Source organism: Schistocerca cancellata, chromosome 4, assembly GCF_023864275.1.
Source record: "Schistocerca cancellata isolate TAMUIC-IGC-003103 chromosome 4, iqSchCanc2.1, whole genome shotgun sequence".
Lineage (NCBI taxonomy): Eukaryota > Metazoa > Arthropoda > Insecta > Orthoptera > Acrididae > Schistocerca > Schistocerca cancellata.
In genome coordinates, this window is record NC_064629.1 from 776,409,166 (window position 1) to 776,422,696 (window position 13,531).

Consider the following 13,531-nt stretch of genomic DNA (forward strand, 5'->3'; position numbering starts at 1 on the left):
CCTATACCAAAATGTGGAACCATGTGGATCAGCGGATGACACGTAGCAATCAACATCGTTTCGATTTTGTAGCTGTGATCAGCAATATGAGGCTTCAGCTGGGTATGGAATGCCCAAAGAAACTTGTGGATTCTATTGCTTGCTGAACTGAAGTCATCAGCAAGGCGGCAGGCAGTATGACGTCTTTTTAGCGTCGCATTTTCTGCGGGTGACTAAATTTTTGCCCAGCGTAGCTATATGAGGTAATACAGAACTAAACTCAAGGGCAGCGCCAAACTGGCTTCAATAACCATAAATCACAGTTTCATTATTAATATTGTATGAATAAACTGACTGTAGTGACTTACGTCGAACTAGAGTATCTCGAATCACTCCGATAAGGTGATACTTCAATTAGCCTACAATTAACTCCGTCTCACCAGAGAAGAATGCTCTTCGTGCATTCGGCACGCATACTACACCATGCGCTACCTATAAAATCCGATAAAAACGGGATTTTTCCGGGCCTCATACCACCGATTGCATTTGTGATTGAAAGGTTGCATAGCCCTTGAGCTAAGGACCATTGTATACCCAACAGACGGGGCGGCTTACTGTAACTATCCTACAGAACAGGGTGAAACTTTAAATATTACACCCTTCCTCCAGCTAAGGCAAATGGAGAAAATCGGTGAGTTCTTTTCACGTTAGATGTGGTCTACGTTTCGCCTTAAGGGGCTTATGGATGCACTATGTAGTTCATGGGCGGTTCCTGTGAAAACCTGAAGAATATGGTTTTTGGGTACCAAAATGGAGCCGCGAATTCCAAGACGGGTATTCACAGCAAATAGCTGAAATTTTTACGATATATTCCTAAGATCCCGATCTCGAACAGCGTTTAAAATTTCCTTCATATCTTTATCAGTCTGCGATATACAGAGGTTCGAAGTTACGCTGCTTCTACACGTGAAATACGCACGTAAAAGCCGGTATGTGGCGGAATCTAAGTAATAAATAACCGCAGAAAATTGCTCAAATTTTAATCGTATAGCCACTAGGTATTTATCTAGAACTACCAGCCTACCGTTTTCGAAAACCATTATCCGTTATCGAGAAACAGCCAAAAAATATGGTCTTTAATTACCCAAACCGAGGAGCAGATTCCAATAGAGCTATGCAAGGCAAATGGCTGTAATTATTACGATATATTCCTCAGATCGTGATTTGGAACAACCTTGAAAATTTTCTTCATATACTTATCCATTACCGAGGCACAGAGATCCAAAGTTATACACGTAAAATACGCACGTAATATCCGGTGTGAGGTGAAAAATTAGTTTATAAAGTGACGTAGCACGAAGAAATATGCTGTAATGTGTTATCATCATAATGGTTCTGGAAACCTCATGTTGTAGTACTGATGAGGATGCAGAATTTTTGTGCCCGTGAAATCCGGTCTGAGGTGTAAAATTCGTTTTGCGTTATTTCAATTTAACCTAAGTAAATAATGAATTAAGAATGCGTCCGCCTTCTTGCAAGTGCTCAAATTATTATTTTCTTTTAACATCGAAATGTGTTGCATCACAGTTGTGGAATCTTCAGTGTTTTTTTTTCTTTTATTTTACATTTCGTGCGTCCCGTGATGGCAACCGAAGGCAGCCACGGGTCTAAATTAGTACACCTTGTCATCATTGTAGTATTTGGCTAGGCCTGAGCTGTGACACGTTTGTTTTAGTGTGCCAAACGTGTTTTTGTGTAGTTGGACTGACGTTTCCTCCTGCTCATTTGTGAATACAGCGTCTTGCTATGTTGCTGTGACTTAGACACAAGTTTCACTGCACTTATTTCTAATAAGAAACTTAAATTTTTGCAATGAAACGTGCGTCCAAGCCACAGCAACATACCAAGACGCAGTATTCACAAGTGACATGAGAAAACGTCAGTCCACCCACACAAAATCACGTTTGGGACACAGAAACAAACCTGTCACAGCTCTGGACTAGCCAGATACCACAATTATGACATGGTGTACTAATTTAGACCCGTGGCTGATCTCGGCTGGCAGCCACAGGACACACACAAAGTAAAATAAAATAAAAATAAAATAAAAAGCCCAGTGAAGATGTCACAGCTGTGGTGAAACATGTATGGGTGATAAAATAAAACATTAATTTGTCTACTTGAAGAAAGGTCGACCCACCCTTACCATTAAAATTGCTACACCAAGAAGAAATGCAGATGATAAACGGGTATTCATTGGACAAATATATTATACTAGAAATGACATGTGATTACATTTTCACGCAATTTGGGTGTATAGATTCTGAGAAATCAGTACCCAGAACAACCACCTCTGGCCGTAATAACGGCCTTGGTACGCCTGGGCATTGAGTCAAACAGAGCTTGGATGGCGTGTACAGGTACAGCTGTCCATATAGCTTCAACACGATACCACAGTTCATCAAGAGTAGTGACTGGCGTATTGTGACGAGCCAGTTGCTCGGCCACCATTGACCAGACGTTTTTAATTGGTGGGAGATCTGGAGAATGTGCTGGCCAGGGCAGCAGTCAAACATTTTCTGTACCCAGAAAGGCCTGTACAGGACCTGCAACATGCGGTCGTGCATTATCCTGCTGAAATGTAGGGTTTCGCAGGGATCGAATGAAGGGTAGAACCACGGGTCGTAACACATCTGAAATGTAACGTCCACTGTTCAAAGTGCCGTCAATGCGGACAAGAGGTGACCGAGACGTGTAATCAATCTCACCCCATACTATCACGCCGGGCGATACGTCAGTATGGCGATGACGAATACACGCTTCCAATGTGCATTCACAGCGATGTCGCCAAACACGAATGCGACCATCACGATGCTGTAAACAGAACCTGGATTCATCCGAAAAAATGACGTTTTGCCATTCGTGCACCCAGGTTCGTCGTTGAGTACACCATCACAGGCGCTCCTGTCTGTGATACAGCGTCAAGGATAACCGCAGGCATGGTCTCCGAGCTGATAGTCCATGCTGCTGCAAACGTCGTCGAACTGTTCGTGCAGGTGGTTGTTGTCTTGCAAACGTCCCCATCTGTTGACTCAGGGATCGAGACATGGCTGCACGATCCGTTACAGCCATGCGGATAAGATGCCTGTCATCTCGACTGCTAGTGATACGAGGCCGTTGGGATCCAGCACGGCGTTCCGTATTACCCTCCTGAAACCACCGATTCCATATTCTGCTAAAAGTCATTGGATCTCGACCAACGCGAGCAGCAATGTCGGGATACGATAAACCGCAATCGCGATAGGCTACAATCCGTCTTTTATCAAAGTCGGAAACGTGATGGTACGCATTTCTCCTCCTTACACGAGGCAGCACAACAACGTTTCACCAGACAACGCCGGTCAACTGCTGTTTGTGTATGAGAAATCGGTTAGAAACTTTCCTCATGTCAGCGCGTTGTAGGTGTCGCTTCCGGCGCCCACCTTGTGTGAATGCTCTGAAAAGCTAATCATTTGCATATCACAGCATCTTCTTCCTGTCGGTTAAATTTCACGTCTGTAGCAGGTCATCTTCGTGGTGTAGCAATTTTAGTGGCCAGTAGTATATGATAGTCACATAAGAAAACTATCAATATTTTACTGAGCCATAAAGTTCTTTTCATGTGAGGGACATGTCCTGCTGTAACAGGGAAAAGAAGCGAACCAGCTGAAAAATGCTCCTATTGGAGCACAAAACAGGCTAATATGCTCCTGTTTAAATTAAAAGACTATGACTGAAAAGTGGAGTACCAGCTGTCTCAGCCTACCTTCCTCAGCACCTTTAAAAATTTCACCAAAAATTTTGGTATGTGAACATATTAGCGTCTTTTACGTTGAGAGAGAAGGAAACGGTGGCAGTGGGAAAGAGACGGAAAAGTAAATAGATAGCGGCTGTGGTATAGAAAGAGCTGAAGGAGAAAATGGTAGTGTGAGGGAATGAGAGGGTTACAGTGGCAATGGAGTATAGTTTACAGTGACAGAACAGTCATAGGAAAAGAGTGAGGGATACAGTGCACTGGGAGAGGAATAAAGTCAAGGAGAAAGTGGAAGTGGGTGAGAGTAAGTGATAATAAGAGACAGAGTGAACGACAGTGACAGTGAGGAAGAGAGAGATAGTGACATTGAGAAAAGAGACAACAGCTGTGGGAGGGAATGAATGCGATAGCACCAGTCAGGGAGAGCAAGAGGGAGACAGTTAGAGGAGACAGCAATAGCTGGACAGAAAGAAGGAGACTGTGGCTGTGAGACAGGAGACACAGATAGAGAGAGAGGCAGAGAAATAATGCCAGTGAGTTGGGTTGAATGAGTGAGTGAGAGTATGCAAGTGGAAGTGGATGGACATGAGTGACTAGTGGGCGTGAGTGAGTTGCCGTGAGTGGTGAGAGGTGAGTTGCATGTTGAAAAGAGCGCGTATATGTTCGCATGCCAAAATTTCTGGCAACATTTTCAGAGGTGCGGTGGAAGATAAAATGAGGCGGCTGGTACCCCAGTTTTCAGTCAGTCTTTTAAAGCAGCAGCATATTAACCTTTTTGTGCTCAGATAGGAGAATTTTTCCGCTGATTTGTATATGTACGTTAATCGGATTTCTGTTCAATGTCGTGTAATAATAGAGGCGCTACCGGCGTAAGTGGTCCGTCCCCAACGTTAGGTAAGGCTATAGTGTGGAAATAGTGAACGCCCCTTGTTGTTTAGTATCGGTATTATTCGCGGAGCGGCTTTGTGTGTGAGCAGGCGTGGGCGCCTCGTGCGGCAACCGAGTTCCGCCCCCACCAGGGAAGCGATTTTGCGTCACGTCCTCTGTCAGCGTCCCAAGGGCGACGGAAAAGCTCAAACTTGTGATCGCCGCAGGTACGTCAGCAGTTGCACCGCTCGCCTTGCCGGCTTCGCTGACAGTTCCTGACTTCCACTCACAAGCGCAGTCCTGCAGGTAAGCTGTAATCTTCCCCTGGTGTTAATATGATAGTCCATTTCGCTGTCACAGATCGGATTGCTCTCGTTCATTTCGCATCAGTAATATCATTCGTATCTGTGGAACTGAAGTGGTGAACTTTAACAGAGCGGAATGTAGAGCTGGAAAAGTGTACGTCACTCGGGAACTGTTACGCATGGGAGTCCGCACAAATTTGCTCAAGTGGGGACAAGATTCTGAAACTGCCATTTTATGTATAAGTGATTTCGGGAGTTTGAGAACGTGTTGGCCCTAAGAACTTAATTTGACAGGAAGTACGTAAAACGTGAATCTCACGTACATTTTTTAAGATAAGATTACTTTGATACCGAACAGATAAGCTATTTCATTAGTAGATACTAACTACACCTCTCGACATTATTAATACGAATATGGACGTCATCTTTTTTATTTAAAAATCTGAAATTACCTATCCAATGGTTCCAACAAGTTATGAAATAAAAGATAGAAAATATTCGCAAAATATATTTCTATCAAAATATATCAGTACTGTTAGGCTACTATGAAAAGTAACAGTCTGAAACAGAAAACAGATATCAACAGAGACAACCGTCAAAAAAACCACTGCTTAATACTCCTCAAGGTGATGAAACGTGAAATAAACTATAAAAAGTGACTATTCAGTTTCACATCTGATGATATTATTGCACCGTCTTCGTGACTTGCATTTTTTTTATTTTTGACTTGCAAAACAAAACTGTGTTTTGAAAACTACATTTTTTGAAATGTTTGGGTAAAGTGTAACGTGTAACCCAGGGACAGCATTCGACGAGATGAATACGATAAATCTTCCAAAACGACTCTCACTGGCCAGTACAACCGTCTGTCAGTAGCCTAGGACTCAGCCAAGATAGTCCTCGTTCCCCAGTTTGGCACATTATTTTTCAGTTATGCCAACTGGACTGCGCTATTCGTAACTCTATGACTGCATTTTGCACTGTGTTGAAAAGACTGGGGTCTCTGTTTCGGCAATGTTACGTAAGGGTTTGCCTCCGTCGTGACCGCAAAACAGCGCCAAGGAAATGGCATCATTTACCGTGAACAGCCGTACAACCAAACAAGCCCAAGTTATGTAGTGGCCGATCGGAGTGGCCGTGCGGTTCTAGGCGCTACAGTCTGGAGCCGCGTGACCGCTACAGTCGCAGGTTCGAATCCTGCCTCGGGCATGGATGTGTGTGATGTCCTTAGGTTAGTTAGGTTTAAGTAGTTCTAAGTTCTAGGGGACTGACGACCACAGCAGTTAAGTCCCATAGTGCTCAGAGCCATTTGAACCATCTTTTATGTAGTGCTTGCGCCCAGTGTTTCCCTTGCACTTTGAAATGAGAAATTTGCGGCTTAGTTGTATCAAAGTCAGTCATTTGCTAGGGAGGGGGGGTTCAGAATTAAGTCTGTAACTCAGATTTCGGATCCCCCTTACGGACGCCTATCCTGTTCTTCTGCCTCTGACAGATATTTTCTACGGCGTGAGTCATCCGCGCAAGGCTCCTTAGCCGCCCAACTTTTTTATCACGTTTCTGTAGGGTTCTTATTGCAAAAGACTGGGAAAGAATTTTAACGAGTTTCATTGTCATGATTAAAAGTCGTTCTCACACAGAATAAAGTGCACGGGTTGACTTCCGCATATACTAGTCCTTCCTCGATTCCATTTTACGTCAGTCACCGAAATGAAAGACACGACGGGATGTGATCAGTAGAGCCCGGATTTGAATGACAGAGGAAACAGCGAACTATGCAAGCATTTATGACCTAAAACTTATACAAACATGGCCAAAAACTTATGTAAATATGGCCTTAAAAATAAAAACGTTACTTTATAATTTATTTAAAAACATTCTTGTTGGTTATTTATATACCATGTGGTACATAATTCATTTCTGAACAAATTGTGGGTATATTACTTACTTTTTGCAGTGTTTGAAACTAAATAGCATTTACTTTTTAGATGTCTATATGAGTCTGAGCCGGCCGGGGTGGCCGAACGGTTCTAGGCGCTACAGTCTGGAACCGCGCGACCGCTACATAAAGTACAGTGAAAACAACAACACATATCCAAACAATAAAACCACGTTTTTACTACTGCACACCGCTTGTTTCAAGTAGCCCAAATTAACTAACATGTCCTATCAATCTTCAACTTCTGCAGAGTTGTTGCATTGGATCACAAGCTACATTTTCAGGATTCCCGTTTTCAAAGATCTACAGTTGTCGCTGAAGGTAGTTTTGTACCTGGAAAAATCGCTCTCTATATCATAAGACGGCACAGGAGCGTATTTGAAGGCGGCGAAGTCACTGCTTGCCCTGTTTGGTTCATTCTACGTCTACACCTACTTCAACACTCTGCAAATCACATTTAACTGCCTGACAGAGGGTTCATCAAATCATCTTCACAACTCTCTATTATTCGAATCTCGTATAGCGCGCAGAAAAAACGAACACCTATATTTTCCGTGCGAGCTCTGATTTCCCTTATTTTATAATGGTGATCATTTCTCCCTATGTAGGTCGGCGACAACAAAACATTCATTCGGAGGAGAAAGTTGGTGACTGAAATTTCGCGAGCAGATTCCACCGCAACGAAAAACACCTTTCTTTTAATGATGCCCACCCAAATCCTGTATGATTTCAGTAACAATCTCTTCTCTATTTCACGATGATATAAAACGTGCTTCCCTTCTTTGAACTTTCTCGATGTACTCCGTCAATCCTATCTGGTAAAGATCCCACACCACGCAGCAGTATTCGAAAAAGGACGACAAGCGTAGTGTAGACAGCCTCCTTAGTAGATGTGTTACATTTTCTAAGTGGTCTCCCGGTCGCGTTCTCGCTTCTTGAGCACAGGCTCCCGAGTTCGACTACCGGCGGCGTCAGGAATTTTCACCTCCCTCGAGATAAGTGGGTGTTTCTGTTATCTTCATCATTTCATCTCATCATTCATGTAAGTGGCGACGTTGGACTGAGCAAAGTTTGGGAATTTGTACGGGCGCTTATAACCGCACAGTTGAGCGCCCCACAAACTGAACATCATCATCTATGTGTCCCGCTAATAAAAGCCAGTCTTTGGTTAGCCTTCCCCACAACATTTTCTATGTGTTGCTTCCAATTTAAGTTCTTCGAAACTGTAATTCCTAGGTATTTATCTGATTTTTTTTTTTTTAGATTGGCTGATTTATCGTGTACCTGAAGTTTAACGGATTTCTTTTAGCACTCATGTGGATGATCTGACTCTTTTCGTTATTTAGGATCAATTTCCAATTTTCTCACCCTACAGATATCTTTACTAAATCGTTTTGCAATTTTTTTAATCTTCTGATGACTTTACTAGTCGATAAACGACAGTGTCATCTAAAAGCAAACTAAGTCGGCTGCTCATATTGTCTCCCAAATCGTTTATATAGATGAGGAATAGCAAAGGGCCTATGACACTACCTTGCGGAACGTCAGAAATCACCGCGCGACTGCTACGGTCGCAGGTTCGAATCCTGCCTCGGGCATGGATGTGTGTGACGTCCTTAGGTTAGTTAGGTTTAAATAGTTCTAAGTTCTAGGGGACTAATGACCTCCGATGTTAAGTCCCATAGTGCTCAGAGCCATTTGAACCATCGCCAGAAATCACTTCTGTTTTACTCGACGACTTTCCGTCAGTTACTACGAACTGTGACCTCCCTGGCAGGAAATCACGAAATGTCTTCAAATTTTGTGGCATTCCCAGAAAGACTGTCACTAGAAATGAAATGATCGTATGGCATCGTTGTCCGGGACGTCTCATTCGGGTTCGGCAGCAACTTGCGGCCGATAATGAGGATGAAATTGTGATGAGGACAACACAACACCCAGTCCAAGAACGAAGAAAAATCTTCACCCCAGGCGGGAATCGAACCCGGTCCCGGTGCATGAGAGGCAAGCACGTTACCACCCAGTTTTTTTTTATCTCATTTTGTTCGCGTTCGTTCGTTGTATCTGCTCAGGGCAGGCGTCGTAAGACACCCGTTTAAGTTCGTTGTTGATCGATGAACTCAGTTTTTTTTATTACAGAGGGCAGCTAACCCTCTGACCGAACACGCTGAGCTACCGTGCCGGCAGCTAAGCAGGCGGACTAGACTTACACTAATTTTGCACAGTTCTTCACTTTGTCAGCCACATGAGCACAATCCCGACCTATCTCTCTCCACATGTTGCACAATATCCAGGGCGCCACACAGTTGAGTATTAGTAGCTTCCAGACGTGTGATGGCTTTTGATACCACTGAAAAGTTGACGTTGATGTTTGCTAAGTTTCCAGACAAGGTACCTGTAAGGACCCCTTCCACAGTATTGATAGCACTTTCATAATCGATAACAAGCTCACAAAAGATAGTCTTTATTATTATGTAGTTGGTGCAGTAATACTCAGCAGTATTAAGCCAAGAACCCCTTCGTGTAAGAACAAGCTTAAAGGGAAGAGGCAATGAAAGCGCTTGTCAAAAAAAAATGGCTCTGAGCACTATGGGACTTAACTTCTGAGGTCATCAGTCCCCTAGAACTTAGAACTACTTAAACCTAACTAACCTAAGGACATCACACACATCCATGCCCGAGGCAGGATTCGAACCTGCGACCGTAGCGGTCACGCGGTTCCAGACTGTAGCGCCTAGAACCGCTTGGCCACTCTGGCCGGCAAAGCGCTTTTCCCTTGAATTTCTGCACACGTAGCGAAACTTTCTAATAGATTTTCTTCCCACTGGAAATTAATTTGTCCACATCAAGGTGTGATCGCACCTCTTCTGCAACTCTGTGTAACACAGGCGCAAGGCAAGTGACGTAAACTATACAGGGAAAGAGAATCTGAAGTCCTTTGGTTGCTTTAGCCATGTATAAAGCACCATATATTACTAACAGCAAAACGATGCCTCTGTTCACACTATCCGGCCACAGTAGCTTCAAATAGTTGCCAATCAAAATGGCAGCTGTCGAGCTGTTTGCTCCTTCGAGAGCTTCCCGCGTTAGGAACAACATTTCTTCAGGCCCGTCAACTTTTAGTACACCAACAACAACGTTTGCAACGCAGTTTCCACCCACATCGGTGGTCTCGTCTATGGACACCCAGACCTTACGTCAGCACACTAATTCCTATTTTGTTGAGCACCTCCTCGTAGCACCCAATGTAGATTAATCTGGAACTGAATGTTTTGTGTACTTCTCCAAGAACTGTCCGAAACGTTGATTCTTTGGCTTTTCCAGTGGGATGTTGTAAGACACCATCATCTCACACAAGTGCTTGAAGAATTTTTGCACGATTGATGATGGATCTGTCTGCTTTTGTCTGCTATCATTTTCAGCACTTATCTTCACACAGCTGCTGCGACTGATCGTATTACAGTGTTCTTCCTAAACGCTTTTCTGCACTCACTTTAATTTTACATAGTTTAGAAAACAATATTTCTCCGTCAGTGCTGAAGAACTTCTCTCCAAAATCACGAACAAAACCTCGCAACTTCATGTTGTTGGAATAAATTACTTTCGGCATGTTGAACCAGACTGAATCTGAATTCAAACTGAACAGTGTGACCACGTGTTCAATATTTATTACTTCGGAATCCGCCTTTCTTGTCTTCGAGAGCTTTTTGTCGACCGCGCGCAACCATGTCTTACGTAAGCGAACCGACTATTGTGTTACGCTACTTGTCTACTATAGTCCTTGTGTTAACTCTGCTTGTCTGTTATAGTCCTGATGAATAACGCTTTGTAGTAACTGTTGTGTTTCTTTGTGACAATATCACCCGAAACATTGTCATATGAGCAACATTTTCATCTTTTTGTTCTTTTATCCTTAAACTTACGAGGAATATATGCATTTTTGGCAAAAGTTGGCCGAAATGTGACCTATGAATAAAATGGTGTAAATATGACTTTAAAATCCACAGTAAAAATACATTTTTCTACTACAGTACCTGGATGCGTGCACAGATTGTTGTAGACTGCACCTTAAGGTTAAGGGGAAAAAATTGACTTCTCATTAAGATCCGGGCCCTAATGATGGTTGGTATGAAAGGTGCACCACACAGTTTGAGAAAGGCTTTATGAGAAATTTTCGTAAGTACTGACAACCTCAGTTAAGGGCGTAGCGCAATTCGCTTAGTTATGGGCGCAGAGCAATTCGCTTTGTCTGCAACTCTGGTACCTATTGCCTTTCTTCTCTGAATTTTTTCCTGCGAACCATATGCGATCATTCCCTCACATTCTGGAACTCGTTACTGAGGTGCTAAATGTCGAGATTACAAAACTGCACTCGACTTTTCTTCCGAGAAGAAATAGTACGCTACATACTGCCAGTAAACGCTCTGCAATGGAAGTGTGTTATGGCAGTCGCAGAAACAAGCCTATCGTATTTATGGCTGTACTTTAACAGGGCGCCACAAGTTTAGTTGAGATAAATGTACATCGTGTTTGTATCGTATTATTTCTCTTTCAAACAGACGGAAACATCTGTCTTTTCTATCATGTGCGCAATTATTCTACCTCTAATTGTCTCGTACATCGACATACGTACTCTGAAAAGTGAAGTAAATACCAGGCGTCATGTCACGGATTGCGCGGCCTCTCCCGCCGGAGGTTCGCGTCCTCCCTCGGGCTTAGGTGTGTGTGTTGTTCTTAGGTTTAAGTAGTGTTTAAGTCTAGGGACCAATGACCTCAGCAGTTTGATCCCTTAAGAATTCACACACATTTGAACACCAATGTTATGATAGATACCACTTGACAAGATGTGCTGTATTGAATTTTTCTCTGATATTCTGATGATCGACCATGCCCGAAACGGGTAATAAAAAAAGTATTAAGAAGTGGACTCTTTTTATTGACGGCATAAGGTGGTGATAAGGACGTGCTCAGTTAGTCACTGGTAGCACATGCTAGGGCTTTTTCTCGTTTCAATTACGCATGGAGCGCGGGAGAATGACTGAATACTTAAGTACACTCTGTAATTAGTCCACGGGAGCAACATGTAGTTTCTTCAGTTAACACTGGTTCCTGAAACTTCATAAGTCAAAAATCTGTCTATTAAAGTTTTTCTTCATTTTCGTGGCTTTCTCCCACGGGTAAAACAGACCCGCCTTTGTTTGCGTAAGTTCAATATCCCCTGTCAATCCTACATGGTATAGGTCCACATACTTCCGCTATATTCTAAGAAGTGAGTCCGCAGCTCGTGGTCTAGTGGCTAGGCTAGCGTTGCTGCCACTGGATCACGGGGTCCCAGGTTCGATACCCGGCTAGGTTGGGGATTTTCTCTACCCGGGGACTGGGTGTTTGTGTTGTCCATATCATCATCATCATTCGTGACAGTGGCTAGATTGGACTTTGAAAAAAATTGTACTGCGTAAAAATTGGGACTTTGTTCGGGCGCTTATGACCGCGCAGTTCAGCGCCCCAAACATGTAAGACGTGATTTGTAAGCAGCCTCGTTTGTAGACCGACTGTATTTTCCCAGTATCCTACTAATGTGCCGAAGTCTGCCACCTGACTTATCTAAGGCTGAACCTATTTGAGTATTACATTTCATATCTCTACAGATTGTTACAGCCAGGTATTTGTACGAGTTGGCTGATTTCAGGGGGGCTCATTGATATTGCGTTCTTAGCGTACTACATTTTTGCTTTTGATGAAGTGCATTGCTGTCTATTTATGAACATTTAAAACAAGTTGCATATTTTTGCACCTCTTTAAAATCGTGTCAAAATCTGACTGGTTATTTAGTGCTTTACTCCGACCTGAAGGACAGAAGTACAGATCATTGAAAGTAACCAAATGAGCCTTTACTGTACTGGAAAGGAACATTAGAAGGTATGGCCCTCACTTTTTTCCTCTGGTCCTTCTATTAGGTCACAGCAGTGCAGCCACTTGAAACTATAGTTTTTCTAGCAATTTTCGTCAGTACCACGATGCTGCCTTAGGCTGTAGCGAAACAAGATACAAGAGAGGATAACCTTTCGTAAGCCACGTAAACGTTAAATTTTAGAAACACTATGGCACGGATAGACGCTATGAACCACAGTTACCTTTTCTGTATACTGGACTGCAAATGTAAGATAAATATATACTCTATTGTATGATCATGCAAGAGCATCTTCATTAAGTTGCTATGTTCAAGCACCGGTTTTACACGTATTCAAAGAATATACTTTTTGCGATAATTTCTTTTCAGTGGCTCTCGTACGTTACCTGTAGATAACTGATTTGCAGTATGGCGCTTCACATTGATGGTTTCACTCTTTTGTGTGGTTAATGTAGAATATCTCTTGCTTCGGGAATAGTGTAACAAGTTGCAGCTTAAAACAGCACACACATACATTCACTTCCAGTAATTTCCTCAACATCTCATTAGCTCTTTCTCAAAATACAGCAATTATCTTTCCCAGTATGTAATACCAATTACGACTCTAGCAACCTAGGAATATACGCAGGGCGCTCAGTAAGTAATGCACATATTTTTTCCCTCACCCAATTCCGGTTGAAAAAATGCGGGATTTGCAGCGGGACATTGTGGAATATTCCCACTTCAGCCTCTATAAGTTT

At 42.9% G+C, this 13,531-nt stretch overlaps 1 protein-coding gene across 1 annotated transcript in view; it reads left to right on the forward strand.

Moving 5' to 3' along the window:
• Positions 1-4,836: 4,836 nt before the first annotated feature.
• The window catches only part of LOC126184600 (nicotinamidase), a 313,135-nt gene continuing 304,440 nt past the window's right edge, over positions 4,837-13,531 (forward strand). Inside the window, exon 1 of the mRNA XM_049927043.1 lies at positions 4,837-4,945. The gene's annotated coding sequence lies outside the window, so the exon portion shown is untranslated. The remainder of the gene's footprint in view (positions 4,946-13,531) is intronic.